The 14,887-nt window shown below is 44.7% G+C and overlaps 1 long non-coding RNA gene across 1 annotated transcript in view; it reads left to right on the forward strand.

The window, feature by feature from the left end:
• Positions 1–6,407: 6,407 nt before the first annotated feature.
• LOC143270084 (uncharacterized) overlaps positions 6,408–14,887 on the forward strand; it is a 12,630-nt gene continuing 4,150 nt past the window's right edge. Inside the window, exons 1-2 of the long non-coding RNA XR_013047005.1 lie at positions 6,408–7,297; positions 7,918–8,111. This is a non-coding gene — a long non-coding RNA (uncharacterized LOC143270084). The remainder of the gene's footprint in view (positions 7,298–7,917; positions 8,112–14,887) is intronic.

The raw sequence follows: 14,887 nt of genomic DNA on the forward strand, positions 1-14,887 counted from the left end.
AGAGGGAGAGGGAGAGGGAGAGGGAGAGGGAGAGGGAAAGAGAGAGAGAATACAAATAAATAAAGGTAAAAAGGAAACTAGAGTATCAACTAGAATTTAAATACCAAAGTCTCTGCTTCCCACCAATACAGAGTTTCATGGAAAAATGTCAGTGAAGCTCCAGAAGAGGAGCCATAAATGTTTTCTTCATAGCCCAGGGTTTCTAGCACTCCAGAGACATGGGTATTTGAGGCTGGACAACATTCAAGGACAAAGGTAACGGACAGCACTCCTCGGTAGGGCACAGGAGAGACCAGAGCCATTACAGACCCTTTGAATAAATAGATGCTCCCCTGCAACTCTGCCCAGGATGGTCTGACCCCCATGAGAACTCAAAGCCCCAGATCAAAGGGAGCAGAAGGAGAAGTCCTTGGACACACGGTAATGCTCTGTCTTGTGTCCAGGCCAGTTGCCCTGGTTACCAGTTTCCAGCCTGTTGGTAGAGATACAGAGTCCCCAAGGAATGGTCACTAAATAAGACCTATACCAGTGCCCTTTCCCCTAATTGGGGAAACTTAGACCATTCTGGATATGCTACACATCTGAGCCATCAATCTTTATCAACAAAACCTACTTTTTTAAGGAACCACCTTTGAAATTTCATACCCGTAGGAGAGGCAGAGAGATGGTGTACCCAGGTGTCTGTTGTTTAGATTCTGAAACTGTTAGTATTTTGCTGTCATTACCTTCTTTTGGTTTTCATGTTCTCAAGTATTTTCGAGTAAATGAAAAGCACTGTGATCTCACACCTGTTAATTTTATTGGGCATTTCTGAAAGACAAGAGCCTGCTTCTGATAACCCATTGTGTGCTCTTCATTTATTGCTGATGAAATTTTCCCTAATTTCTTAGTGCCATCAACCACTTGGTCGATACACAGATCCAGCAGTTATTCCTTCCCAACTGTGCTTCATGATTGGTTCACTCAAGGCAGCATCCAACCAGACACCCCAAGTTACATTTGATGAATGCACCCAAAGTCCCCCCCACCCCTGCTTTGTTTGTTTGTTTATTTGTTTGTTTGTTTGTTTCGAGACAGGGTTTCTCTGTGTAGCTTTGGTACCTTTCCTGTAGACCAGGCTGGCCTCGAACTCACAGAGATCTGCCTGGCTCTGCCTCCTGAGTGCTGGAATTAAAGGCGTGGGCCACCACCACCTGGCACAAAGTCCCTTTTGTCTCATGCCTGAAGAAGATAAACCAATTGTTTCCAATAACAGACTGATTCAGATTTCTCTGTTTCCTCTTGGTTTGATTTTTTTTTCCTGGTATCCTCTTTATTTACTGTGGACTGAAGTTAAGCCTGGAGACATAATGAGATTCTGGATAAACATTTGGGGCAAGATGCTTCCTGGGTGATACTGGATGGGTCTGCACTGATTGCTGTCTCGTGATCCCACTGGTGGGAGAACCAGTGTGCAGTGGTAATCATGGGATCCCACCATCATAAAATACTATTCTGCCCCAGGTTCAGTTCTGTTGCTAGATCCTCAGGCAGACTCCAGGTTGGCGCATAACGAGTACACTATATGCATGCCTTAGCAACTGGCCTGAGCCAGTTTCCATATGGGACTGTCCTACTACATAGCTCTATTGAAAGACTCAAGTTCCATTTCTTTCTGTTGTAGCAGCTCAATTTTTCTCTTAATGGAGACCATGAAAAACACCTGTGAGCTTGGTGGCTTCCATTTAGACCCAGAGGAAGATGCCACTGTAGCAGTCACTGCAATGGTCACGAGCAAGATTTGCTTTGGAACATGTTCTCAGTGGGTGACCAATGTACGGCAGTCACCATCACTTACCATGCTGACCCTCAGTGGTCCCACTATTGCCCAGCAGTAGCCCCTTCAGGCTGGCATCCTGCGTCCTTTGCCGGGACTCCATTTATCTTTACATGTTACAAAACAACTTCTGGGCTTACCTTATGCCCCTTTTCCTATGGAATAAAGTTTATAAGTCCAAATCTGGCTCCTTGGGTTCCCTGCTCATGGGTTGACATTCTTTTATGACTCTCAATGGATGCAACTAGGAAACATATTTGCAGAGAGGGTGAGATTGTATGGGTGGCTCCAATTAAAACATTAAAAAATTGTTACCTAGTCTCTTTAATTTTATGTCTTGTCTCTTCTTGCTCAGTGGGTAAATGTAGATTTATGATAGCAGTAACTTTTTTTTCAAGACAGGGTTTCACTGTGTAGCCCTGGCTGTCCTGGAACTCACTCTGTAGACCAGGCTGGCCTCCAACTCACAGAGATCCGCCTGCCTCTGCCTCCTTCCTGAGTGCTGGGATTAAAGGTGTGCACCACTAATAGCAACATATTTATTTGTAACTTTTTTCTCTAGTTTTAAAACAGCAATGCCCAGAGTACTGCCCAGAGTACTGCCCCGAGTAAGCCCTCTGAATAACCCTGGAGTTTTCCCTGTGGCACAGTGCGCAGGACCCGGTCCTAAAGTCACTTAAAGTAAACTTGTTCTCAGTTCAGTTGCTACAGATTAGGTACAAAAATGAGTTCATTGTCTCCAAATTTAAGACTTGTTCTTGTTTTTTTTCTTTAATTATTTGAAGGTTTGAAGCATTTGCATGGTTTCAAACATAAAATAACAGGTAAAAAGTAGAGTCAGAGAAGTCTTAGGTTCACCTTGCCTTTTGTGTACACCCACAGGTACCATTTCCACTCATTTATGACCTATTCATTCAACATATTTATGTAAATATATATAAAGGTGTGTCTATTTTTCCTCTCCATTGTGTGTGTGTGTGTGTGTGTGGTGGTGGTGGTGGTGGTGGTGGTGGTGGTGGTGGTGGTGGTGGTGTGCAGAGTTTCTCACTGGATTGGAAGCTCATTGGTTCAGCTAGGCTGACCTGCCATGGAGCCTGGGATCCTCCTCTTTATACCCCATAATGCTTGGGTTACAGGCAGGAATAACCATACCCTGCTTTTTTTATGGATGCTCGGGATTTGAACTCAGGTCCTCATGTTCACACAGCAAGTACTCTGACCCACTGAGCTTTCTTCCCAGTCTCCCTCTCCATTTTTATATAAGAGAAAGCATACTATATATATGTACTTTTTGAAATGATGCACTCAAAAATATCTGTTTCTATCAGTAATTAGAAATAGTCTTTGTCTTTTTCATGGCTACATCATACTCTATAATATGGGTAGTCTATAGTTTAATTGGCCTCTCTTTATAAACATTTGCATCATTTCCAATGCTGTGCATTTAAAAGTAATGCTATAACATGTTGCCTATGGCATATATCATTTCTTATTTTCTTTTTTTTTTTTAAGATTGATTTACTTATTATGTATACAGTGTTCTGCCTGCATGTTGCCTGCAGGCCAGAAGAGGGCACCAGATCACATTACAGATGGTTGTGAGCCACCGTGTGGTTGCTGGGAATTCAACTCAGGACCTCTGGAAAGAGCAGCCAGTGCTCTTAACCTCTGAGCCATCTCTCCAGCCTCCATTTCTTATTTCCTTAAGAACTTTTATTTATTCCAAAAAGTGATATTTGTAGATTAGAAAGAAAATTAAAAAGTAAAACTTTTCAAGATTTTTTTTTTTGATGACTATATGTGGGGTATGGTGGGGGAACAGAAACTGTGCACATGTGAGTGTTCATACCTAGGGAGAGACTGAAGGAGGTCATGTAAAGATCCTATGGGCAGGATGGGAGTCCTAAACTATGATCACTGTATGATAAATGCCATTCCATGATCATTACTGGACTCACATAACCTAAATCCCTAAGATCTTCCTGAGCCCCAAGAGCTATAAGCTTGTGGGTGCGCAGCATCCTATCTCTTCACTTGGATTTTAATAGGGTTACAGAATATGGGTTTTGTGAAGGAACTGTTAACAGAGGCTGACATTGTTATAAAGGGGTCCTTGTCAACATTCCAAGAAGGGGCCCAAGTTTCACATGCCCAGGATGGGTACCAGAATTCATTGTGACTGGAGCAGGCTGGGATAGAGACAGCCAGGCAAATAGTAGTGTTTCCCTTGAAATTCTCCTGAAAGACATTTAGTAAGGGCTAGAGATTCACATCCTTTTCCAGGCTAAGAACCAAGTTGGAGGGTTCCCCAATGAGTAGGGCTCCCAGGTACCCAATTGAATATTAGGTCTGGCATCAGATGGCACAAGGTAAAGATTGAGGATGACTCAAAATCTGTTTGGAATACTTTAGATATTAGCTGCCCTGTCCAGAAGTCTGTGAGTCTCCAAATAAAAGCAACAGAAGAGGGGATTTGGAGGTTCCTAGAGATCCCAGGAACTAGACCTAAGTAAATCAGAAAAGTCACGATAGATTGAGAGTTTTTAGTCTTTAGTCCTCAGAATGCAAGAAGGCCTTCTATCTGATGTCTGGGTTGTCTGATCTTCCATCAGGAGTGGGTTTGAAATGTGAGTGGCAAATCTATGTCTTGATTCTGTCAACCTTAATAGGAGTTGGAGTAGTCAGGGTCACCATGTGTTGTCCCTTCCAGCATGGTTCAAGGGCCTCTTTATGATGTCTACAAACCCAAACAAGGTCACCCAGTTTGTGGCTGTGTGGCTTGAAGGTGGTAACTCATAAATATGTCTCAGGAAAGGGAAAACATTGTCCTGGACTGTCTGGAGAGCCTGGATGGATTTAAGAAACTAATATCCAGGCATCTTAGCCATGACTTCTGAAGGGAGCCTGGGAATCAATGGAGAGGGTCTGTCAAACATGATTTCATAGGGCGTTAACACACAGTAGTAGGGAATATTCCATACACAGAACAGGGCAAAGGGTAGAAGGGCTGTCCAGTCATTGCCAGTTTCTAGGGTTAGTTTAGTTAAAGTATCTTTTAGGGTCTGATTCATCCTTTATAGCTATCCTGAACTCTGGAAGTGGTATGCAAAGTAAAATTTCCAATTAGTCCCCGATATTCTACTAAGTCTTGTGTTACCTTGGAGATGAAAGATGGTCCATTATCTGACCCTGTTACAGAAGGAAGTCCATACCTTGGGATGAGTTCATTGATGATCTTGACTACTGTAAGATGTCATCTCTTTTTTAATGGTGAAGGCTTCTATCCAATCTCAAAAAGTGTCTACAAAGACCAGAAGGTATTTATTCCCATATTTGCCAGGTCTCACCTCAATGAAGTCTACCTGCCAGTAGATTCCAGGGGAAGTTCCTCTTTCCCACTTGTTTTGAGAGGACTCTTTTTTTTATGGGTTAGTGGCCTGGCAAGGGAGGCATTGAGTCACACAGTCCTCCACCAAGTGATTCATGTTGAAAATTTTGAATTTTGAGTGTCCCAGGAGTTCTTTTAATTTTCTTTGGCCTAAATGCATTCCTGTGTGGATTTGGTAGATCAAGGACTTGGCCAGTTCAGTTGGCAGGATGAGTCTTTCATCTAAAGTGTATCCATCTCCATCTGTTTTTAACCCAGGTGTTTGGTAAAGAGGCAACGTCTTTATCATCTTGGGCAGAATAATCCAGCATCTCAGGCAACACAGGGTTTGGTATTGTTATCAGTAAATTCATGGTGGCCAGGGTAGCCTCCTTGGCTGCTTGATCTGCTCTTCTATTGTCCCAGGCTTCATTAGACTTTCTTTTCTCATGTCCTTGGCAATGGATGATGACCAGTTTTTTGGGGGAGCTAGAGGACAGACAATAAGTCTAGGATCTCTTGTTTATTTTTAACCATCTTTCCTTCAGCAGTTACCAAGCCTCTTTCCCTGTATGGCCCCATGAATATGTGCCATTGCAGAAGCACAATGGCTGTCCATATAAACACTGATAGTTTTGTCCCTTCCTAATTGTAGGGCCTTGGTTAGGGCAATCAGTTCAGCCTTTTGTGCTGAGATGCCAGAGGGCAAGGCTGTAGCCCACATAGTCTCTGAGGGTGTCACTATTGTTGCCCCCTGGTTCCTTCCCAAATGAAGCTGCTGCCACCTGTGAAGTATGGGAGGTATGGATCTGGCCAGGGGATGTCAGTCAAGTCCGGTCAGATTCCAGGTACTTGCCGCAGTATCTCTGTGTAGTCATGGATGGTGTCTGAGTCTGGGTTGGGCAGCAAAGTCGTTGGATTGAGAGAAGTGCTTGGGAGGAACTTAACACCAGGGGGTTGAAGAGCAAGGCCTGGTAATATGTCAACCAGACATTGGTCACCCACTGATTAGGGAGATCTTTGAGAACTCCCTCTATGGAGTGGAGAGTAGTTATGATTAGTGGTTGCCCCAGAGTTAACTTGTCAGCATCCTTAACCAGAGGGCTGTAGCTGCAATGATACAAAGGCAGCTAGGCCATCCAGAGGTCACAGGATCCAGTCACTTGGATAAATAGGCCACCCGCTGCTTCCAGAGTCCAAGGCACTATGAATGAATGGGTTTGTTTGTGTCTAGAAGAGCTAAAGTGGAAACCTTTAGCAGGGCTTCCTTTATAACTTTAAAGGCTGCTGTGGGATATTCTCTATGCTGTGAATGTACTGCTATGATTGATTGATAAATAAATGCTGATTGGCCAGTAGCCAGGCAGGAAGTGTAGTGTAGGTGGGACAAGGAGGAGTAGAATTCTGGGAGGTGGAAGGCTAAGGCAGGGAGACCCTGCCAGTTGCCACAAAGAGAATCATGATGTAAGATACCGGTAAGGTATAGATTTATAGAAATGGGTTAATTTAAGATATAAGAACAGATAGCAAGAAGCCTGCCATGGCCATACAGTTTATAAGTAATATAAGTCTCTGTGTGTTTACTTGGGGGACACGAGTGGGAGAGATTTGTCCCGACTGCCAGCAGGCCGGGACACAGGAAAACTTCAGCTACAACAGGCCCCTTCTTGAGTCCCAGTCTAAGAAAGGACTCCTCAGTCCCCCATGTGGCCTCATAGAAGGATTTGGCCATCTCAGTGAATCTTGGTATCCAGAGTCAGCAGAATCTGGCTGAGCCTAGAAATTCTTGGAACTGTCTCCAGGCCTTAGGGGCTGAGATATAAAGGACAGTCTGTTTTGGGGCAGGCGATAGCCATCTCTTACCTTCTTTTAGAATGTATCTCAGGTGCATGACTTCTGAGACAGAGATATGGGCCTTTTTAGCTGACACCTTATATCCAGCTGATCTGTGGTAAGCCTCTAGCTGCCTGAAAGCAAGAGTCCTGGTCCTTGGAAGCAAGGAAGAGATCATCTACATATTGAAGGATCTTAGGATGTGAGATCCAGCTGTCCCTCAAGTTTTGATGGAGGGCTTCATCAAAGATGGTTGGGGAGTTCTTGGATCCTTGGGGCAGGTGAGTCCAGGTGAGCTGTCCACTGAAACCCCAGTCTGAGCTGTAGCTAGAGTTTTTTCTGGTCCTGCCTGGGCCACGGTCAGGACAAATCTCTCTCACCCGCCAGTACCGTAGCCACTTAGACCCAACCAAGTAAACGCAGAGAGATTTCTATTACTTATAAACTGTATGGCCGTGGCGGGCTTCTTGCTAGCTGTTCTTATATCTTAAATTAACCCATTTCTATTAGTCTATACTTTGCCACGTGGCTCGTGGCTCACCGGTATCTTAACATCTTCTCATGGCGGCGGCTGGCAGCTCTCCCTCTCTCAGCCTTCCACTTCCCAGAATTCTCCTCTCTGCTTGTCCCGCCTATACTTCCTGCCTGGCTACTGGCCAATCGGTGTTTTATTTATTAAGCAATCAGAGCAACACATTTAACATACATCCCACAGCACTGAGTCATGCCATTTGAAGGCAAAGATGGGCTGGCTCTTGACCTCCAGGGTTAGGCTCAAGAAAGTATCTTTAAGGTCTAGAACTGAGTAAACTTGGAGCTCTGGGGAGAGGGAGCTCAGGAGGATACAGGGGTTGGGAGCAATTGCATGAATATCTTCTACTCATTTGTTAACTTCCTTAAGGTCCTGCACTGGCCAGTAATCATTGGTCCCTGGCTTTTTGACTGGCAGAAGCAGGGTGTTCCATGGACACTGGCAAGGCACAAGAATTCTGTACTCCAGGAACCAGTTGATTTATGTGTTTAGTGATGTCCAATTTGGCTTCCAGAGTCATGGGGTACTGGCTTACCTGGGACGATTGGGCACTTGCCTTTGAGGTAACTATGATTGGGGGCTTCTTGATTACTAGCCCTTGGGGGTAGGAGGGGGAGTGGTCTCTGCCCGTACTCCAGGGATATAACAGTGAAGTTCAAACATTAAAGGAGACACTTTTGAAGTAAGTGTCTGTGGAAAAAGCTTGTGTTCATCTTCTATCTCCAGACACAAGGCATAGACTTTGGGCCTTGCAGAGATTGCCACCTGTGGTGATATATCGTGTACCCTAATAAAGCTTGCCTGAGGATCAGAGGACAGAGCCAGCCACTAGATTAGACATAGAGGCCAGATAGTGGTGGCACACACCTTTAATCCTATCACTTGAGAGGCAGAGATCTGTCTGGATCTCAGTGAGTCCAAGGCCACACTGGAAACAGTGCCAGGCAGTGGTGGCACACACCTATAATCCTAGTACTGGGAAGCACACATGCCTTTAATCCCAGGAAAGGGGAGCAGGGTGGAGAAAGTTATATAAGGTGTGAGGAAACAGCAACTAAGGCAGTTCAGCTGAGATCACTTCGGGTGAGGACTCAGAGGTTTTCAATCGGAGGAGTCCTAGAGACAGGATTGGCTGTGGAGCTGCTGAGGTGAGGTTGGCTGTGGCTTGGTCTGCTTCTTTGATCTTTCACCTTTCACCACAATATCTGGCTCTGGGTTTGTTTGTTTTTTGTTTTTTTTTTTTTATTAATAAGACCATTTAAGATTCGAGCAACAGTCACCCCCTTCACAGTGAAATGAATTTGCTCCTTCATTTTGGTTAATAAGTCTCTTCCCAAGACAGGGTAGGGGCATTCAGGGACAACCACGAAGGAATGTGCAAAATTTTTCCTCCCCAAGTCCACAGTTCGTTTTGTGATCCAAGGATGCAAGGCTGTCCCTGTGGCCCCTCGAACCCATGTCTGTCTGCTAGAGGCCCTAGTGGGGTTTTTGTTTTATTTTATTTTATTGTTGTTGTTTTGTTTGTTTTGATTTGATTTGATTTTTTGAGACAAGATTTCTCTGTGTAGTTTTGGAGCCTATCCTGGATCTCATCCTGTAGACCAGGCTGGCCTTGAACTCACAGAGATCCACCTGCCTCTGACACCTAAATGCTGGGATTAAAGGCGTGTGCCACCATGGCCTGGCTCCTAGTGGGGTTTTTGACAAGGATTGGTGAGCTCCAGTGTCCACTAAGAAGTCAACAGGTTGCCCCTCTTACAGGATTACCTAAGGCATCCCCTTCCGTCATCTAAGCCAGTCAGTTCAAGGACCTTCTAGCCACCTTTAGGTCCTTTTTTGTCCTTTCTTCCTCTGGGGACATTCCCTCTTCCAATAGCCCATTTCCTTGCAGTATGCACATTGATTCTTTTTGAGACAAGGATGCTCAGGGCTCTCATTATCTCCCTGCCCATTGGCTATTTGGGACAGTTGGTGGTCTGTGGGAGCCCGTTCTGGGGTTCCTCGTGGCTTTACCCAGCAGGTCCAAATAGAGGATGATCAGGACCACGGGCCTGAGTGCAGGTGTCTGAGATGGTCTGCACTTGGCTGTGCTGGGGGAGGAGGTCTTTTGCTCCACCCCTTGGCGTCTCTATAAAAACCCTGGACCAGAGACAGTCCGGGCCCGTTGGAATAGGTTCCAGGCCCTCTCGAGGCTATCCTTTATTTTCTATCTGTTTATCTCGAGATATTCTCCGCTATAAATCCTTCTATCTAATATTTCCTGCTGCTCGCACTCAAGAAAACTCTGGGAAGCTGTGGGGGTGGTGGGCAAACGCCCCACAGTGGTCCCTAAGTCCAGCGGATTCCTAGCTCCTGTCTGCTGCCAATAAGACCTTGGTCAGCCCTCAAGCTTGCCTATCCTCGGGTGCCTCTCTGTTGTTATAAACTTGGGTGGCTATAGCCACTAACTCAGACAAATGTTTACCTTCGAATCTGTTGAGCCGCTCAAGTTTCCTTTTAATATTTGGGGCTATGAGGTTAAGGAAAGCCAGAATGACTGCCATCTGATACCTTTTCTGGTACCTCAGGCTCCAATGGAGTATGGGTACAATAGGAGTCCATCAGGCGTTCAAGGAACTCACTTGGTGGTTCATTCTTTTTCCTGACTCACCTTAGACATATTTGTGGGCTGTCTAGCAGTCACTCAGAGACACACCTCCCCCCATAAGACTTTGATGATAGAGCTTTAGCAGCTCCCTACCTTTGGCTGTGTTTCAGTCCCATCCCTCATCAGGCCAGGAAGTGGGAAAAGCTGTCTCATCACCCATGGGATGACCATCTTACCCCAGGACTAGCTTGCAGCAATCCTTGCCAGATTCTGCCCCTCTCCTCAGTAGTAAACAGGACCCGGAGGAGCTGTTAGCAATCATCCCAAGTGGGATGATGGGTGAACAAAATAGTATCAAGTAGAGCTATTAGTGCTTATGGCTTTTCAGTAAAGGAGGGAGTTTGGAGCTTCCAATTGTACATGTCACTGGTGGCAAAGGGAAAATAGACTAGGGGAGGGTTGCCTTCCACATCGGGTGGCACCATGGAGTAGATGGGGAGAGCTAGGGAGTGTGGTGATATGTTGTGCACCCTAATAAATTTGCCTGAGGATCAGAGGACAGAGCTAGCCACTAGATTAGACATAGAGGTCAGGCAGTGGTGGCACACACCTTTAATCCTATTGCTCAGGAGGCAGAGATCCATCTGGATCTCTGTGAGTTCAAGGCCACGCTGGTCTACATGAGATTGATCCAGTATAGGAGAGAAACAGAACCAGGCAGTGGTAACACACACCTTTAGTCCCAGCACTTGAGAACTCATGCCTTTTCTTGGGAAGCACATACACCGTTAATCCAAGGAAGTGATGTCTGGGCAGAGAAAGGCATACAAGGTGTGAGAAAACAGGAACTCACTCTCTTGAGGCTGATAATTTTGAAGAGATAAGAACTAGTGGCTGGCTGTTCTATTTCTCTCATCTTTCAACTTTCACCCTGATATCTGGCTCTGGGTTTTTTATTAAAAGATTATCTAAGATTTGAACAACAATGGAGGCCACAATTCATGGTTTTCCCAAGCAAGTATAGAGTGGGCTTCTCACCCCCTGGCAAGATGGTAAGGGGATGGAAGAGGGACTCCAGGAGGGAGCAGAAGATTTAGGGGAAGTTGAGGCAGTAGGGTAGTTAGTAGCCACACTATTCCCCATCAGATAGGAGGTCCCCACTTATCTACAGGGTCAGGGGTTATAGGGAAGAGGAGGTGTTGTTCAAATCTTAAATGGTGTTATAATAATAATAAAAAAACACCAGAGCCAGATATTGGGGTGAAAGCTGAAAGATCAGAGAAATAGAACAAACCACAGCCAACCTCACCTCACCAACTCCTCAGACTGAAAGCCTCTGAGTCCTCAACCAGAAGGATCTCAGCTGAACTGCTTCTTAGTTCCTGTCTCCTCACACCTTAAATACCTTTCTCAGCCCTGCCACCACTTCCTGGGATTAAAGGCGAGCGTGCTTCCCGGTACTAAGATTAAAGGCGTATGCCGCCACTGCCTGACTCTGTTTCCAGTGTGGCCTTGATCTCACAGAGATCAGCCAGAACCAATGGAATAAAGTTGCCAGAGACTGGGGTGTCCTCCCAGAAATGTACAATCCCTGGTGAGCCCCCAAAATGTTGGGTCCTGGGATTGCACAATAATGAGAACCAGACCACCGGAGTCTATTAACCAGAAGCGAACTTTATTCTAAACAACACTGCAGCTAGCTAGGGCCACAGACAGAATCCGTGCTTCTGACACTGTGACACTGAGAGGTGGTTTCAAGCTCATTTTATAGTTAAAAACCACACGCCAGGTGGTGGGCCAAAGGGATCTTTACCGTCTTGAGGTTAGGCCTGGGGGGGGGGAGTTAGAGGAAGTTTTACAATCTTGAGTTTAGGCCATGAGTCATAGTACATATTCCTTGACACAGCTGTCTTCCCCTGTAGCTGAAAGGAATGTGGGGGGAGTCTCATGTAGAGGCAACTATTAAGGGTCAACCTTTGTCCACAGCAGCTGTTAGCTTCAACTGTCCTAGAACATGTGTACAGGCTATGGGCATACAATTTTTCACACTCCTGGGCTCTCCAATGACTATTGGTTTGAAAAACATGTGGATTTGTAAGGCAGAGGGGGTAAAAGGTCCAAAGCAGCCACAGGATCTGCCTGTTGGGTCCTGGTCTTTAGCTATTACGTGTCTCACATACTTCTGCCCACATCTGTCTCATTTGATTGAATTCTCCTGCTGATTATGTGGTTTCAGCTCTCCCTGCATCTCTTGTACATTATTCTTTGAGAAACTCACATTTGTTCATATGTGGCCCATGGAAATACCCAACTGGAGTATCTTTGTATGAGACAGACTCCGAGGCAGAGCAAGGGTCTAACTCAGAGGCCCAAGGTTGAGCCAGCATACCTTAGGTGGAAAGAGAGAGTTGCTTACTGACCTTGCTGACTCATTCGCTAAATTTTAAGTTTGTTGAGGCTTAAAATACAGAGTGGAATATGGTTCAAAAAAACAAGACACATGCAAGAAGGGGTAAGTAGAATCCAGAATTCCAACTTTCTAGCTTGGCCAAGGAGATAACGAAAGTAATCATTTACAAGTCAATGTTGCATACTAAAATGGTTAATTTTATGTACTAGCTTGACTGATCCACAGTGCCCAGTCAAACATTAATCTGGATGCTTCTGCGTAGGTGTGTGGGTAAGTGATTGGTGAACTTTGAGGAAAGCCAATTACCCTTCATAATGTGAGCTTCATCCAGTCAGTCAAATGATCTCACAAAACAAAGACAGACCTCCCCCGGGGAAGAAGGAACTCTGCCAGACTGACTGTGGATTGGAGCTGTGAATCTTCCTTGTTTTCTAGCCTGCCAGAACAGCCCACAGACCTTAGTGTCCACCTCTACAATCACAAACAGGGACTTCTTAAAATACTCACCTCTCTAGACCTCCTCCTCCTTCTACCCCCCCCTTCTCCTCCTCTCTCTCCTCCTCCTCCCTCTTCCTCCTCCTCCCCCCTCCTCCTCCCACCCCTCTTCTTCTCTCCTGTTTGTTTGGGTGGGAGCTCCACCTCAACCCCTGGCAACCTGGCATCCATATACCCAAAGAGTCTGGAATGTTCTGGTGGAAGATCCACCTCATCAACTCCCCTCCCCCATCTCTTTCCCCAAACCCACCCCTTCAAAGCCTGCCAAACACAGCTCCTCCCCCAGAGAGGCTCAAGACCACTCCCACAGGGTATTTAAAAGCTGCATCCCAGAAAACAGACACAAGGTTTTCCAGTCTCTCATCTCTGTCTCCTCTCTGGGGGTCCAGGAATCATCTGGGAGCACTTTACCCATTAAACTGGGCCTTTTCTAATTCGGTCTGATTTGGTCTGATTTGGATTGGTGCATCAGCTGAGAGACTTATTGGGGTGCAAAAACCTTTTACTCTTCTCTTTAGAGAACCCTAATATATATATATACACATATATATGCATAAGCTCTATAGTAATTATTATCCAAAAATAATGCAAGAGCATATAATTAACAAACAATTGCTTGAAGGTAAAAATTATATTTTTTCAAATTTTTAACCCAAAATAAGGGGGAAAAATAGTAGTGGAAGAAAACAAAACAGGGAGCATTCACAGGTCAAAAACAAGAGAGAGAGTGGAACTGTAAACCCTTGCATGTCTTCAACTGAAGACGAACGAAGGAAGGAAGGTAAATTGGATTTTTTTTTGACTGTCTTCTACTAAACTACAGGGTCATAGAAAGATAGAAGTGGACAGATGGGGAAAGATGCACCATTTAATCATCCACTCTGAATGCTAGTTTGCTGTACTAACATCAGACACCACACACCAGAAGGTAGAAAGCGTTGGTGGAATAAAGAGAAACAGCTCAGCGTGATAAGGGGGATGCCTTTCCAGGAAGATACGGAAATCTTAAATATGTATGTGCCAACCACATCACTTAAAATCGATGAAATAAAAATTGACAGAATTCAAAAGGAAAAGAAACATATCCAAAATCAGGGAGAGAAACTTCATCATACCTATACCCCAAATTCCCCTTCACGAAGACACAGTTGGAAAAGATTGTGATGCACTCAGTGACTTCACTTTACCCTATCATCTGCAGAAACTCTATTTTAAAAAAGGTCACAGTAACAGAGGTTACAGGTTAGGATTGAAATTGATGGGGGAGGGTGGACTAGAGATTAAAAACTAGGTCTGTGCATGCTAAGCAATTGTTCTACCAACAGGCACCACCCCCCAGCCTGACTTCAGCAGTTTTTGAAGGCTGAGTTCAAGCCTCAACAACCAGGATCAAGAAATTTAAAATGAAAATATACACCACATACTGATGTTGTGAAATCAAGCTAGAAATCAAGACTAAAGTAATAACTAGAAAATTCTCCAAATGCTGGAAAACTAAGCCATAATACTTCTGAATAACCCTGGGATCAACACAGAGACCACAAAAGAAATGAGGAGGTATTTTGAATTCCGTGGTGTGGGAAAAGTGTCAACAAAACTTGCTAAGGCTGACATAAAGGACATTCTGCAAGATACAATGAGTATCTTTGTTAGGAAGGAAAACTGGGAATCAATTATTAAAATATCAGACTCGAGGGATAATAAAAGAGAGCAAATTAAATGCAAAGCAGTAAGAAACTTTAAAGAGAAGATATTAATAAAAGGGAATATAATATTAGAGAGAAAAACAACAAAATTTAAGGTTTTTTTTTTTTAAGTACAGTAGAGAAAGAATTGAAGAAGATACC

The sequence above is a fragment of the Peromyscus maniculatus genome, chromosome 22, assembly GCF_049852395.1.
Source record: "Peromyscus maniculatus bairdii isolate BWxNUB_F1_BW_parent chromosome 22, HU_Pman_BW_mat_3.1, whole genome shotgun sequence".
Classification (NCBI taxonomy): Eukaryota; Metazoa; Chordata; class Mammalia; order Rodentia; family Cricetidae; genus Peromyscus; species Peromyscus maniculatus.